Raw genomic sequence first — 17,270 nt, 5'->3', positions numbered from 1 at the left:
TTCTGACATGTCTGATTGACTGGTCTGAGCGCTATGTGCCTGCTCAGTAAGGAAAGTCACTTATTATTTTGGCTGTGCGCTAATTAACTCTTTGGGGGATGAAGAGAAGATCGCTTATTGAACTTCTTCTTGGTGCCTTGGTCTTCTTTTGTAGCCCCGTCTCTAGTGATGACATCATTATAGGCGGGGCTACAGAGGAAGACCCAGGGAACAAGAAGAAGACAGGTAAGTATGGGGTCTGTTCACATTGTGTGTTTTTAGCATGCCTTTTATTTTTAAAACGCATATTAAAAATGTATATTGTGAACAGAGCCTTGTGTTCCCAAACAGGGAGCCTTCAGCTGTTTTTAAACTACACCCGCCATTATTCTCAACAGCCAAAGGCTGCCTGAGAATGATGAGAGTTGTAGTTTAGCAGGTCACGATCAAAGTAGATTGCGGCGTCTGAAGTGTTTAAAAAACAGGCAGCTTAGCAGAACTGATCGGGACCATCGTGGTGAAATCGCCCTTACCTGCCACCTTACCTGCCTCCTCGCCGTCGGTGCTCTGATGTCCTCAGTCAGCCATGGCAGGCTAGAGCAGCAGAGCACTGACAACACTGATCAATGCTGGGTTAAAGCTTAACATTGAACAGTGTATACAATCGCAAGGTCACATGGTATTGCCAATTAAAAAAAAGTTAAAAGTGCAAAAAAAAGTTAGTAAATGTGAATGAACCCCTTCCCTAATAAAAGTTTAAATCACCCCCCCCTTTCCCCATTTCTTTTTTTTAAATAATGTAATAAAAAATGAAGCCCTATTGTCTCCTCATGCTGCTGCCAGCCTCAGTCTGTGTCATTCAGCCACTATATAGTTTACTGATGCTGCTGGGCCTGGAACATTACCTAAATATGTTTATGGTAGCACTAGCTACTATAAATCTTCAATTTAAATTTGAAAATTCATCTTTTAATTGTGAGGCCGCTAATTCCAGGCTGTGTCATTTTGCCAGATTATGGTCTCCTCATGCTTCTGTCACCTCTAGGCTCTGTCACTGTGCCGCCATGCAATTATACAAAAAAAAAAAGTCAATGCAATCTATTCAAGACTGAGGCGCAATGGTCGTTGATGTCATATTACTTGTGGAGTTATCACAAGAATCCAATGAAACAGCTTGGAGCAATAACAGTGAACCATAACTGATTAAATTAAACATTTGCACTTTCACAGTCAGGGGGGCGCTGAGAGGCAGGAGCTGGAACAGGTGGTATCTCGCCTCGCGGCGGACCACCAGCTTGATGCTCACCAGAATGGGTAATCAAGACATTTTTATAAATTCAAATAAAATTAAATAAAAATTACTTAAAAAATCTGCCACATCCAGATGCTCTGCGGCAGGAATTCTAATAGCAATGTCTGTAATCTGCATGTCATACTGAATAACAGTATTATTTCACTAACCCAGCACACTCCCTATGCGTGTTAGGGCAAGGCAAAGTGTTCTACACCCCTATTGAGCCTCTCTATAGGCCAGAAATAGCTGTTTTTAATAGCGATTTGCGGCAAATAAATTCGGACCAATTCGGCCGAATCAAAATTTTCAGAAATTCTCTCATCTCTAATAAATTGATCTGAGAAGTGCTTGGACATAGTGAAATGTCTGTGATCCCAGCTCTGAGTTCACATGAACATCAACATCTACCAGGCTGAAAGGCTTTTCTATCACATATCGAAAGTCAATTTCCAGGACAACTTCTTCCTCTTTTGGTAAAAATCCACAACCACATCCTCCTTCTGCACTAGTAGAAAAATAACAAAAGAAAACTATTTTTATGGGCCAGGAGACTTCTGCAAAACAGGAGGCCAATATATATATATATATATAATTAAGAAATAAATATTTTTTTCTACCCACTTAGCAAAACAACAACAACAAAAAATAATAAAAAACCAACAAAATAAGAAATCTGTTTCTATTCTGTCATTGTAATTTGAGATGAGCAGATCGAATCAGACGAAGTTAAATTCATTCCAAATTTAATGAAAAATACAATTCGGACCGAATCCAGACTTCGACTCGATTCGAAATAACAAATTTCTTCATTAGCAACACCAGCTGCGAGCGGCTTTCTCCTGCGCTCGGATCTCTGCATTAGGGCAGGGCCGCCATCAGGGGGGTACAACTGATATTATTTCAAGTGGCCCGGACCCCCAGGAGGCCCGGCCAGTTCCGACAATTTCTTTTTTTTTATGTCAGTCAGTGACTCACTGTCACTCACTGACTGCTGGAGCCGACGCATTGTACACAAATCACATACACAGTCGCAGATCACATGTGGCAGCGCTGTTACTGCACAGCACGTACTTCCGAGGCCGGCAGCCACTGTCTTTATAAAACAGCAGCAGTGGATGCCGGGAGGTACGTCAACTGCGCTCTTCATGCTGACGCCGGCCCTGATGTCACGTGACCGCAGTAGCGCTGTGGCGGAGTCCGGAAGAGGAGGCCAGCGGCGTGGAGCAGCAGACATTGCCGAGCGGAGCAGCGCAAAGTAAGATTCTGCCCTGAGAGGAGGACGACGGGCACAGAGGTTAATAAGTTAAAATAAATAAATATATGACTGGAGCCGGGGAAGAAATGTGTGATGTGGCCTGCAGTGTGGGGGGCAAGGACTGAGGACTACAACTAAATGGGGGCAACAATTAGCAACAGAGAGGCGCCTACAACAACTACATGGTGGCAATTTGCCCCATATAGTTTTTGTAGGCCCTTTGTTAGCTAATATTTGCCCCCATATAATTTTAGGCCCCTTTGAGAGGGACCTACAACAACTATATGGGGGCAACTTAAACATGGGGGCCTAACCAAACTATATGGGGCCCTCATAAAGTTTGGGTAGGCCCCTCTTCTAATAGCTGCTCCCATAAAGTTAGAGTACGCCTGTTACGCCGAGCGCTCCGGGTCCCCGCTCCTCCCCGGACCGCTCGCTACACTCTCGCTGCTGCAGCGCCCCGGTCAGATCCACTGACCGGGTGCGCTGCGATACCGCCTCCAGCCGGGATGCGATTCGCGATGCGGCTGGCGCCCGCTCGCGATGCGCACCCCGGCTCCCGTACCTGACTCGCTCTCCGTCGGTCCTGTCCCGGCGCGCGCGGCCCCGCTCCCTAGGGCGCGCGCGCGCCGGGTCTCTGCGATTTAAAGGGCCACTGCGCCGCTGATTGGCGCAGTGGTTCTAATTAGTGTGTTCACCTGTGCACTCCATATATATACCTCACTTCCCCTGCACTCCCTCGCCGGATCTTGTTGCCATTGTGTCAGTGAAAGCGTTTCCTTGTGTGTTCCTAGCCTGTGTTCCAGACCTCCTGCCGTTGCCCCTGACTACGATCCTTGCTGCCTGCCCCGACCTTCTGCTACGTCCGACCTTGCTTCTGTCTACTCCCTTGTACCGCGCCTATCTTCAGCAGTCAGAGAGGTTGAGCCGTTGCTAGTGGATACGACCTGGTCACTACCGCCGCAGCAAGACCATCCCGCTTTGCGGCGGGCTCTGGTGAACACCAGTAGTGACTTAGAACCGGTCCACTAGCACGGTCCACGCCAATCCCTCTCTGGCACAGAGGATCCACCTTCTGCCAGCCGGCATCGTGACAACGCCCCTCTTCTAATAGCTTCCCCATAAAGTTTTGGTAGGCCCTTCTGTTAATAGTTGCCTCCATAATGGGGACAACTATTAACAGGCCTACCCAAACAATATGAAACAACACCGACCAACTAAAATATAGCTTATCCAAATAGTCAAGAAGAAAGTACAGGCAACTCACCACGTTGTAGTATCTTCGTGTTTATTACTGGGACATGCAGGTAAAGCGGCTCCACGCCACACCGGGATGCCGAACACTAGTGCGTTAACCGATGACAGCTGTTTCTTTCCTTTCAGGAACTTCAACAGATCGTCTCCATTCACCTGTGCACGTGACTATATATCTCCTTCTTTACTTGTGACGTCGTGCCGAGGTGAGCGGAGCTTCAATCTTACAAATAGATTTACCAATATTAGATTTATAGAAAAATTACTTATAAACCATAACATAATTGTGTATAAGTGAAAATAGCATTACTGCTGTGGTAAAAAACTGTTTAAAACCAGGCTAGTAAAAACAGAACCATTTGTAACCAAACCGATGTTCAGAGAAAGACTCCCATATCTATTCTATCATTTAACCCCCTCATGTCTTGCGCTCCCGTCCTCAATATCCAACGGGCTTCTATTTCTCTTAATTTTTTCACATTATCTTGATCTGGTTTTATTTTGACTTTTTCTATGCCTAAGAATTTTATATTTTTGATATTTCCTGCATGTTCAGAGACCACGTGTTCTATCAGTCGCGGTGAACCTTTTTTTGTCACTATAGAGTGCATGTGTTCTCTGAATCTGATATTCATGGGTCTGATTGTACTGCCTATGTAAAATCTCATACATTCACATATGATTGCATATATTACATTTTTGGATCTGCAGCACATGAAATCTGTTATTTCTCTGGTAATGCCACCTATGTTAATACTGTTGCCAGTTATAAAATGGTGGCACCAGTTGAAATTTCCACATTTTTTATTTCCTCTGATTATTGATTTATTTAACCAGTTTTCTTCTGTTGTTCTTTTTTCAGTTATTTTACTTTTTACTAATTCGTCTTTTAAATTTTTTGTTCGCTTAAACGCTATCATGGGTTTTTCTATTTTTATTTTACCAAGAATCTGGTCTCTTTCTATTAAATGCCAGTTTGTGTGTATAGATCTTTTAATTACTTCATGCATGGGACTATATTTGAATGTAAATGTAAACCTCTCTTTCTTTATGTCCTCATCTTTTATTTTAGTGTGTTTTCTGTGTCTCCTATTTTTTAATAGTGTGCTCCTGTCAATTTTTTTAACTCTTTCTAGTGTGTTTTTTAACATTAGAGGTGGATATCCCCTATCTTCTAACCGTTGTATCAATTCATTGGCCTGAGTATTAAACGCCTCTTCTGTGCTATTTATTCGTCTCAATCTGAGTAGTTGTCCATATGGTATTGCTTCTTTTGTGTGGGAGGGATGGTTGCTTTAAAATATAGCTTATATTGCATAACCTGTTAAGGATCAAGGGCGTACCTGTGTGCCCTGGTCCCGCTCTCCCAGTTTGAAGCTCGCTAACTAGCTCTTCACACCCAGTGGGTCCCGACTGCTATCAGCAGCCAGAACCAACGGTTAATGCCGGGTATATGGGATATTTGCGGCAAAATCGCGAGTCCCGATCAGCTGAGTGGATCAGCTGAGTGAATTAACTCCTTCTTAATAAAAGTTTGAATCATCCCTCTTTTCACATTTTTTTAAATAACTTAATCAAAAATAAACATAAACATATTTGGTACATCTGCATGTGTAACTGTCCAAACTATTAAATTATAAGGTTAGTTAAACCACGCGATTGATGACGGACACAAAAAAAAAATATACCAAAGTGCAAAATTTTGGATTTTTGGTTGCTTCATAAACTATAAAAAAATTCTAAAAAGGAATCAAAAAGTCCCATTAAAAACAAAAATGGAATCAATAAAAACTATGAGAAAAATGAGCCCTCATACAGCCCCGTATGCGGAAAAATAAAAAAGTTATCGGTGTCAGAAGATGACAATTTTCAGCATACTAATTTCATTGTGAGGTGTCCCAGTACCGCATTTCATACGGTACTTATTTATCTACGGGTCCCCGTAGCCAGAGTCCCTAGGATTTAGTAATCTCTGTTAGTCAGTCCGCCCCTAGTCGCCTCTATTGTAGTATATATATATTTCTAATTTGTCCATAGAATAATGTATATAGTAATATTTCTGTATATAAATGGTTAATTACTTGTTTCCATGGTGTTGCGGGGCTTTCGGGTCATGTGATGCGTTCCAAGCCTCATTCTGGATGCATTCCAGGTCTCACTTTGGTATCTCTAGCCTCATTCTGGTTTGATAATGTATATAGATCCTGTGATGTAAGCAATCCCTAATCTAATACTGCCTAATCCTTATCCCTAATCTAATACTGCCTAATCATTATCCCTAATCTAATACTGCCTAATCCTTATCCCTAATCTAATACTGCCTAATCCTTATCCCTAATCTAATACTGCCTAATCCTTATCCCTAATCTAATACTGCCTAATCCTTATCCCTAATCTAATACTGCCTAATCCTTATCCCTAATCTAATACTAACTAATCCTTATCCCTAATCTAATACTGCCTAATCCTTAGCCCTAATCTAATACTAACTAATCCTTATCCCTAATCTAATACTGCCTAATCCTTATCCCTAATCTAATACTAACTAATACTTATCCCTAATCTAATACTAACTAATCCTTATCCCTAATCTAATACTCCCTAATCCTTATCCCTAATCTAATACTAACTAATCCTTATCCCTAATCTAATACTGCCTAATCCTTATCCCTAATCTAATACTGCCTAATCCTTATCCCTAATCTAATACTGCCTAATCCTTATCCCTAATCTAATACTAACTAATCCTTATCCCTAATCTAATACTGCCTAATCCTTATCCCTAATCTAATACTGCCTAATCCTTATCCCTAATCTAATACTGCCTAATCCTTATCCCTTATCCCTTATGCCTAATCCTTATCCCTAATCTAATACTGCCTAATCCTTATCCCTAATCTAATACTGCCTAATCCTTATCCCTAATCTAATACTGCCATCTAAAGTGCTCTTAAGTGTGATATCAAGAATTATACCAGAATTCATTCATTCCCTTCATTTTCTCACCAGCCTATTCTTTCATATACAGGTATGTCATCATTCATCTCTTGAACAACTACCCCCATCATTGCATTGTCATGTATACTTAGTACTGTTATTTGGTATGTGTTTCTATTTTGTTTGATCACAACTCTTTTCCGCTGAGTGATCCCAAACTGTTTATTTTTTTCTTAACTTTACTCTCCAAATGCTATTGCTCCCCCACCCCTTTTCACACTTGATTGCAATCCTCTGGCAATTTGCTGGCTCAGCCTGGTACTATATATTTGAGCCAATAGGTCTGTTGACATCTAATACTGCCATCTAAAGTGCTTTTAAGTCTGATATCAAGAATTATACTAGAATTCAACCAGAAGGGAACAAAAGGGAACTAACTCAACATTATAACTACAAAAATAAGTCCCTCTTTTTCAGAAAAAAAAAACAAAAACGAATGTCAATCATGCACACACGTATTACTTACATCATTGCGATACATTTTCTCTTATATCCCCCACCAATTTCTCCAGAGGACTCTATATACATCTGTCCATGCCTCCTTCCCTCACCTATGTATTGCTCGCATGCACTGCTCACCATCATAAACCACCCAAAGTCACCTCATTCCATGGTACAGCACAGGAGTCGCTCCATCTCTTCACCCAGCCATCTGCTCTCCCTTTTCTTTCTTCTGCTTTTATCTGCTGGGGACATTGCTCCTAACCCTGGCCCACCTTTCACGAATATTTGCTCTACACTACCTGCCTCTTGCGGAACCACTACAAACTTTAACTGCGCTCTCCTAAACTCTCGATCTGTGTGCAATAAGCTCACCCAGATTCATGATTTATTTCTCACTAATTCTCTTAATCTGCTGCTCTCACAGAAACATGGATACAACCTTCTGCTTCTCTCGCTGCTTTATCTTATGGTGACCTTCACTTTTCCCATACCCCTAGATCTGACACCAGGCATGGTGGAGGAGTTGGGGTGCTTCTAGCCCCACAATGCACTTTTCAAGTCATCCCTCCATTACCCTTACTCACATTTCCCTCTTTTGAGGTCCACACCCTCAGGCTCTTCCGCCCATTGTCTCTCAGAGTGGCGGTCATCTATCGTCCTCCTGGTTCTCCCCAAATGTTCCTGGATCATTTTGCCACCTGGCTCCCTCACTTTCTTTCCTCAGAAACACCTACACTCATCATGGGTGATTTTAATATCCCCATTGATACCCCAATCTCCTCTTCTGCCTCTCGGCTTCTGTCTCTAACCTCCTCCTTTGCCCTTTCACAGCTTACTGACTCTCCACACACAAGGATGGGAAAACACTGGACTTGGTCTTCTCTAGACTTTGCTCTGTCTCTAAATTCACTAATTCTCCTTTTGAGCTCTGACCACAACCTTCTCTCTTTCTCTCTGACCACAACCTTCTCTCTTTCTCTCTGACCACAACCTTCTCTCTTTCTCTATCAGTAACTCCTATCCTCTTCCGGACACTCCAACCTTGTACACTTACAGAAACCTCCGTGCCATAAACACTAGTCAATTTATAGACATTCTACAATCTTCACTATCCCCAATCTCTTCTCTCTCCTGCCCTAATCTAGCAGCCAAACATTACCATGACACCCTAAAGTCTACCCTGGATCAAATGGCACCCCCTAAAACACGAACCTCCGGACACAGACGGCAGCAACCCTGGCACACGCTAACAACCCGCTTTCTCAGGCGATGCTCTAGGTGCTGAACGTCTGTGGAGGAAAACTAAGACTTCTTCAGACTATCTGCACTATAAATTCCTGCTTAAATCCTATTACTCCGCTCTTCATCTCGCCAAACAAACATATTTTACCTCCCTCATCTCCTCTCTGTCTAACAACCCAAAACGCCTTTTTGACACGTTCAACTCTCTCCTTCGGCCTAAAGTACAGACCCCAATCACTGATCTCTGTGCTGAAGACCTGGCCAAATACTTCAAAACTAAAATCGATGACATTCGTGATGAAATCCTCTCCCAGTCCCTTAAAAGTTCTGATCCAATTCCTAGCCACGTCTCCTCTTCATCACTCTCAGTTTTTGAGCCTGTAACGGAGGATGAGGTTTCCAGGCTCCTCTCCTCCGCCCGCCCCACTACCTGCTCTAGTGACCCCATGCCTTCACACCTCATCCAGTCTCTCTCTCCTGCTATCAGCTGTCGTCTAACTAAAATCTTTAACCTCTCCCTCTCTTCTGGGGTCTTTCCCTCCTCCTTCAAACACTCTATCATAACCACTATTGAAAAAACCATCTCTGGACCCGTCCTGTGCAGCCAACTATCGACCCGTCTCAAATCTCCCCTTTATCTCCAAACTCCTGGAACGCTTGGTCTACTCCCGCCTTATCCGCTATCTCTCCGAGAACTCTTTCCTTGACCCCTTACAGTCTGGTTTCCGCTCCCTTCACTCCACAGAAACGGCCCTAAACAAAGTCACTGACGATCTTCTGACGGCCAAATCAAATGGCAATTTCCCTTTACTGATTCTCTTGGACCTGTCTGCGGCTTTTGACACTGTGGATCACCAACTCCTCCTCAGTAGTCTCCGCTCCATCTGCTCTCGCCTGATTTTCCTCCTATCTCTCTGGCTGCTTCTTTAGCGTCTCGTTTTCTGGCTCTACTTCTTCTCCTCTTCCCCTTGCTGTTGGGGTTCCCCAGGGATCGGTCCTGGGTCTTCTACTCTTTTCACTCTATACATCCCCCATTGGAAAAACAATCAGTAGATTTGGTTTCCAGTACCACCTCTATGCTGATGACACCCAACTCTATACCTCTTCCTCCAACATCACCCCTGCACTTCTACAGAATACCAGTGACTGTCTCTCTGCTGTCTCAGACATCATGTCCTCTTTATATCTGAAACTAAATCTTTCGAAAACAGAACTTCTTGTTTTTTCTCCATCAACTGATACTGTACCTAACCCTGACATTTCCATCTCGGTATGTGGTACTACCATAACTCCCGGGCAGCAGGCTCACTGTCTTGGAGTTATACTTGACTCTAATCTGTCTTTCACTCCCCATATTCAGTCCCTTTCACGTTCTTGTCACCTGCATCTCAAAAACATTTCCAGAATCCGGCTGTTTCTCACTAGTGAAACTGCTAAAACTCTCATTATTGCTTTGATTCACTCCCGCCTCGACTACTGTAACTCTTTACCAATAGGCCTTCCTTTCTCCAAACTCTCTCCTCTCCAGTCCATCCTTAATGCCGCAGCCAGACTCATCTCCTCTCCAGCCGCTACACCGACGCCTCCTCCCTGTGCCAGTCACTACACTGGTTACCAATTCAGTCCAGAATACAGTACAAAATCCTCAGTCTCACACACAAAGCTCTCCACAATGCTGCACCTCCCTACATCTCCTCTCTCATCTCTGTCTACCATCCTACACGTTCTCTTGGATCTGCTAATGATCTCACACTAACATTTTGTATAATCCGAACTTCTCACTCCCGTCTTCAAGACTTCACTCGTGCTGCACCGATTCTCTGGAATGCTATCCCTCAATTCCTCAGACTCAACAACAACATCCATAGTTTCAAACGTGGCCTGAAAACACATCTCTTCAGACAGGCCTACAACATTCTTTAATTGGCCTCAACATATCCTCAACATATCCTCAACATATCCCCAACATATCCCCAACATATCCCCAACATATCCCCAACATATCCTCAACATATCCCCAACATATCCCCAACATATCCTCAACATATCCCCAACATATCCTCAACATATCCTCAACATATCCTCAACATATCCCCAACATATCCCCAACAAATCCCCAACATATCCTCAATATATCCCCAACATATCCCCAACATATCCTCAACATATCCCCAACATATCCCCAACATATCCCCAACATATCCTCAACATATCCCCAACATATCCTCAACATATCCTCAACATATCCTCAACATATTCTCAACATATCCCCAACATATCCCCAACATATCCTCAACATATCCTCAACATATCCTCAACATATCCCCAACATATCCCCAACATATCCCCAACATATCCTCAACATATCCCCAACATATCCCCAACATATCCTCAACATATCCTCAACATATCCCCAACATATCCCCAACATATCCTCAACATATCCTCAACATATCCCCAACATATCCTCAACATATCCCCAACATATCCCCAATATATCCCCACAACTCTTGTTTGAATAGTTATTGTGTAATATTATATCTGATACGTGTCTTTGTTTGTACCCCATAATTGTAAGCGCCTCGGAATCTGTAGGCGCTATATAAATTATTATTATTATTATTATTATTATTAATCCCATCACACCATGTAAAGTGAATGGCAGACATTCGGACCAATCAGATTTGCCACGCCCCCTGCCCATATAAGGGAGCGGCGGCCATCTTATCTCTCTCTTGTTCCTGGGATAGCAAGCAAGCAAGACCTGTATAGCAGTGAGTTAGGCCTGAGCCTTGCTGCAACGGCTGAATGATCTAAATTATAGAGTGTGTCATCCCCTAAGCACTCTGCAGTATCACCGGACCCAATATTTCCCCTAAATCCGGACGGATCTGCACATCACTCCCTAAATTCAGAGACTATAAGTTTAATGCAAGGTCCGCAACTTCTATAAGTCGCTAAGCAACCAAAGAACTGTATTAAGAGACTGTTATTACGTATTGGATATTGCAAGCACTGCAGTAAAGTTATTCAAGTTCAAGTTAAATCTGCTTGTGGACCTTCAGTCATTTCATTGCACATATCACTTCTGGGAAGGGCGGCTATAGGCCGGAACATAGATTCAGCATACCAGCCCTCACCCTGGCGTCACGAGTGACTGGGTTAATATTAACCCCTCATATACCAACATTATACCATCCCTACCATACACCCCCCAAGGGCTACCACAATTGCATGTAGTTATAATGTTTTAAAGTAGTAAAATAAAATAAGTCCTATATAAATTGGGTATCCTTGTAACCATATGGACCTCCAGAATAAAGATAAAGGGGGAGATTTATCAAAACCTGCTCAGAGGAAATGTTGCCCAGTTGCCCATAGCAACCAATCAGCTTCCTTCTTTCATTTTTAACAAGGCCTCTGCAAAATGAAAGAAGCGATCTGATTGGTTGCTATGGGCAACTGGGCAACTTTTCCTCTGGACAGGTTTTGATAAATCTCCCCCAAAGTGTCATGTTTACCCAAAATACTTTGTTGACTCCAGAATTAACAATAATAATACATATTTTATCTGTGGCACGTACCCAAATAGCCAGGAAATGGAAAACATAAAAGTATTCCAAACGTCTATGAGCTAGATAATATTGTACATAGGAATTATAAGATGGGGGGCTTATTAGCTCAAAATATTTTACATCATAAAACACATGAACAGAATTGGAGATTATGGAAACTATTTAGATGTGTTACATTAGCAACCCCATGATGGAAAATAAGCTATGCTGTAAAGATAGAAATATCTAAAAAGAAGTAGGTACACCCATTAACCCCTGGTCTCAAAAAACAGGGAACTTGTAGTTGTGAAACAGATGATATGAATGAGAGTTTGAATTAATCTCCCGTCTCCTTTATTGTCTGTATTTGTTTTTGTGATAAAATAAAAAAAGAATTATGGAAAAAAAAGGAAAAGAAAACATTTTTTTATATATATCAACTGGCTTCAAAAAGTTAAACAGATTTGTAAATTACTTCTATTAAAAAATCTTAATCCTTCCAATAATAGTTAGCTGCTGAAGTTGAGTTGTTCTTTGCTGTCTGGCAACAGCGCTCTCTGCTGACATCTCTGCTTGTCTCGGGAACTGCACAGAGTAGAAGAGGTTTGCTATGGGGATTTGCTTCTACTCTGGACAGTTCCCGAGACAGGTGTCATCAGAGAGCACTGAACTTCAGCAGCTCATAAGTACTGAAAGGATTACGATTTTTGTAAGTAATTTACAAATCTGTTTAACTTTCTGGAAATTTTTCAGAGGCCTTTTATAAATGCAACATGAATGGTTGCTATAGACAGCTGCACCACTCTTCCTCTACACCGATTTTTGATAAATCTCCCTCAGATTTTTTAAAGGGGTACTCTGCCCCTAGACATCTTATCCCCTATCCAAAGGATAGGGGATAAAATGTCTGATCGCGGGGGGGCCCTTGGCTGGGGATCCCCGTGATCCCCCCTACAGCAGCCTGGTACCTCAGCAGCCCGGAGCTAAGTTTTCTCCAAGGCTAATGACGGGCAGTGCAGGGGATGCCCCCTCATGATGTCTTGCCCCACCCTCTCAATGCAAATCTATGGGAGGGGGCATGACGCCCCTTCCATAGACTTGTATTGAAGGGGCGGATGTGACATCACGAGGGGGCAGAGCCGTAATGTCACAATGCCCCATCCCCTACACCGCCCATCATCAGCCTTGAAGAAAACTTAGCTCCAGGCTGCTGTAGGGGGGATTGCGGGGGGTCCCCAGTGGCGGCCCCCCCGCGATCAGGCGTCTTATCCCCTATCCTTGTGATAGGGGATAAAATGTCTAACAGCGGAGTACCCCTTTAAGTAGCTAAATAAAACAAAACCAATTTAAGTTGAGTATCATTTTAATCGTATGGGCCTACAGAATAAGGAATATGTGTCATGTTAACCAAAAAAGTACGTAGAAATGGAAGCCCCCAAAAGTTACAAAATGTATTTTTTTTTTTTCGCCCCAGAAATAATTTTGTGCTGTAGATTTTGTGGTGAAATTATTGATGTCATTACAAATTACAATTGGCGGCGCAAAAAAAAAAACAATCCCTTCTATGGGTCTGTAGGTGGAAAATAGCTGTTACGCCTAGCGCTCCGGGTCCCCGCTCCTCCCCGGAGCGCTTACGGCGTCTCTCTCTCCGCAGCGCCCCGGTCGGTCCCGCTGACCGGGAGCGCTGCACTGTCATGGCCGTCGGGGATGCGATTCGCACAGCGGGACGCGCCCGCTCGCGAATCGCATGCCAGGTCACTTACCCGTCCCGGTCCCCTGCTGTCATGTGCTGGCGCGCGCGGCTCCGCTCTCTAGGGCGCGCGCGCGCCAGCTCCCTGAGACTTAAAGGGCCAGTGCACCAATGATTGGTGCCTGGCCCAATTAGCTTAATTGGCTTCCACCTGCTCCCAGACTATATCTGTTCCCTGTCCCTGCACTCCCCTGCCGGATCTTGTTGCCTTAGAGCCTAGTGAAAGCGTTACTGTGTTTGTCCATACTGTGTATTTGACCTCCTGCTATTCCTTATTGACTACGATTCTTGCTGCCTGCCCCGACCTTCTGCTACGTCCGACCTTGCTTTGTCTACTCCCTTGTACCGCGCCTATCTTCAGCAGTCAGAGAGGTTGAGCCATTGCTAGTGGATACGACCTGGTCACTACCGCCGCAGCAAGACCATCCCGCTTTGCGGCGGGCTCTGGTGAACACCAGTAGTGACTTAGAACCGGTCCACTAGCACGGTCCACGCCAATCCCTCTCTGGCACAGAGGATCCACCTCCTGCCAGCCGGCATCGTGACAGTAGATCCGGCCATGGATCCCGCTGAAGTTCCTCTGCCAGTTGTCGCCGACCTCACTACACTGGTCGCCCAGCAAGCCCGACAGATCGCCCAACAAGATCACCAGCTGTCGTACTTGACCACCATGACACAGCAACTCCAGTCGCAGCTACAGCAGCTTCAGTCACAGCTACAGCAGCAACAACCATCTCCTCCGCCAGCTCCTGCACCTCTTCCGCAGCGAGTGGCCACTCCTAGCCTCCGCTTGTCCCTGCCGGACAAATTTGATGGGGACTCTAAGTTTTGCCGTGGCTTTCTTTCTCAATGTTCCCTGCACTTGGAGATGATGTCGGACCAGTTTCCTTCTGAAAGGTCTAGGTGGCTTTCGTAGTCAGCCTTCTGTCTGGGAAAGCTCTGTCTTGGGCCACACCGCTCTGGGACCGCAATGACCCCGTCACTGCCTCTGTACACTCCTTCTTCTCGGAAATTCGAAGTGTCTTTGAGGAACCTGCCCGAGCCTCTTCTGCTGAGACTGCCTTGCTGAACCTGGTCCAGGGTAATTCTTCCGTTGGCGAGTACGCCATACAATTCCGTACTCTTGCTTCTGAACTATCCTGGAATAATGAGGCCCTCTGCGCGACCTTTAAAAAAGGCCTATCCAGCAACATTAAAGATGTTCTGGCCACACGAGAAATTCCTGCTAACCTGCATGAACTCATTTATCTAGCCACTCGCATTGACATGCGTTTTTCTGAGAGACATCAAGAGCTCCGCCAGGAAAGAGACTTAGATCTCTGGGCACCTCTCCCACAGTCTCCGTTGCAATCTACGCTTAGGCCTCCCACCGAGGAGGCCATGCAAGTGGATCGGTCTCGCCTGACCCAGGAAGAGAGGAATCGCCGTAGGGAAGAAAATCTTTGTCTGTACTGTGCCAGTACCGAACATTTCTTGGTGAACTGCCCTATCCGTCCTCCACGTCTGGGAAACGCACGCTCGCACCCAGCTCTCGTGGGTGTGGCGTCTCTTGATGCTAAGTCGGCTTCTCCACGTCTCACGGTGCCCGTACGGATCTCTCCTTCAGCCAACTCCTCCCTCTCAGCCGTGGCCTGCTTGGACTCCGGTGCCTCTGGGAATTTCATTCTGGATTCCTTGGTGAATAAATTCCGCATCCCGGTGACCCGTCTCGTCAAGCCACTCTACATTTCCGCGGTCAACGGAGTCAGGTTGGATTGCACCGTGCATTACCGCACGGAGCCCCTCCTAATGTGCATCGGACCTCATCACGAAAAAATTGAGTTTTTGGTCCTCTCCAATTGCACTTCCGAAATTCTCCTTGGACTACCCTGGCTTCAACACCATTCCCCAACCCTGGATTGGTCCACAGGGGAGATCAAGAGCTGGGGTTCCTCTTGTTTCAAGGACTGCCTTAAACCGGTTCCCAGTACTCCCTGCCGTGACCCTGTGGTTCCCCCTGTAACCGGTCTCCCTAAGGTCTTTATGGACTCTGCCTGCCATAAGAAGTGCCTCTCCCCCCCTCCCAGTCCAGTCAGGCAAGCCTCGGTGCCTCCCCATGGCCCCCGTCCTGGTGTCACACTGCCCCGTGCCAGGCCTCGCCCTCTGCCCTCCCTCCCCATTCCCACTCCTGCTGTACTGCCTGCCGTTGAGGAAACCCTCCATTCTTTCCAGGTGTCCTCATCCCAGGGGAGGCAGTTACCGGACAAAGAGAAGGGGAGACCTAAGGGGGGGGGTACTGTTACGCCTAGCGCTCCGGGTCCCCGCTCCTCCCCGGAGCGCTTACGGCGTCTCTCTCTCCGCAGCGCCCCGGTCGGTCCCGCTGACCGGGAGCGCTGCACTGTCATGGCCGTCGGGGATGCGATTCACACAGCGGGACGCGCCCGCTCGCGAATCGCATCCCAGGTCACTTACCCGTCCCGGTCCCCTGCTGTCATGTGCTGGCGCGCGCGGCTCCGCTCTCTAGGGCGCGCGCGCGCCAGCTCCCTGAGACTTAAAGGGCCAGTGCACCAATGATTGGTGCCTGGCCCAATTAGCTTAATTGGCTTCCACCTGCTCCCAGACTATATCTGTTCCCTGTCCCTGCACTCCCCTGCCGGATCTTGTTGCCTTAGAGCCTAGTGAAAGCGTTACTGTGTTTGTCCATACTGTGTATTTGACCTCCTGCTATTCCTTATTGACTACGATTCTTGCTGCCTGCCCCGACCTTCTGCTACGTCCGACCTTGCTTTGTCTACTCCCTTGTACCGCGCCTATCTTCAGCAGTCAGAGAGGTTGAGCCGTTGCTAGTGGATACGACCTGGTCACTACCGCCGCAGCAAGACCATCCCGCTTTGCGGCGGGCTCTGGTGAACACCAGTAGTGACTTAGAACCGGTCCACTAGCACGGTCCACGCCAATCCCTCTCTGGCACAGAGGATCCACCTCCTGCCAGCCGGCATCGTGACAATAGCTAGGGGAGACATGGAAAAAAGGTGTAGTCAGTGTAGGGTTCTTCTCAAAAGAGTACCTTGTGTATTTTAAGAAAGAAATTGTCCAGCTCTAGACTCAGGAACGGATATGCTTATTCAGCCAGGGTAGAGTTACAGGTACACAGAGATATGTGACGCGTTTTTCGGCTTGTGTCGGTGACACAAGCCGAAACGCGTCACATATCTCAGTGTACCTGTAGGTCTACCCTGGCTGAATAAACATATCCATTCCTGGGTCTAGCGCTGGACAATTTCTTTCTTTCCATTATTGGGGCGAGGTCCACACCGGGTCTGTGCGCTGGTCAAGAGGGTGAGCTGATGCGATTTTTGCTCTATAATACTTGTGTATTTTAGGATTTTTTCCTTAGATGATGTGTTAGGGGAGATATGAAAAAGGGTGAAAGAGTAAACCTTGTGCTTTTAAAGTGTTTTTTTTGGTTAAATGTGCTAGGGAAAGATTGCTAGGACAGATGAGAAAAGGTAGTGCAGTAAG

At 45.5% G+C, this 17,270-nt stretch overlaps 1 protein-coding gene across 1 annotated transcript in view; it reads right to left on the bottom strand.

Moving 5' to 3' along the window:
• Positions 1 to 11,888, bottom strand: part of LOC130360490 (uncharacterized) — a 44,074-nt gene extending 32,186 nt beyond the window's left edge. Inside the window, exon 1 of the mRNA XM_056562981.1 lies at positions 11,813 to 11,888. The gene's annotated coding sequence lies outside the window, so the exon portion shown is untranslated. The remainder of the gene's footprint in view (positions 1 to 11,812) is intronic.
• Positions 11,889 to 17,270: the final 5,382 nt, after the last annotated feature.

Source organism: Hyla sarda, chromosome 3 (genome assembly GCF_029499605.1).
Source record: "Hyla sarda isolate aHylSar1 chromosome 3, aHylSar1.hap1, whole genome shotgun sequence".
In the NCBI taxonomy this organism is placed as follows: domain Eukaryota; kingdom Metazoa; phylum Chordata; class Amphibia; order Anura; family Hylidae; genus Hyla; species Hyla sarda.
This window is presented reverse-complemented; position numbering and strand designations above follow the sequence as displayed.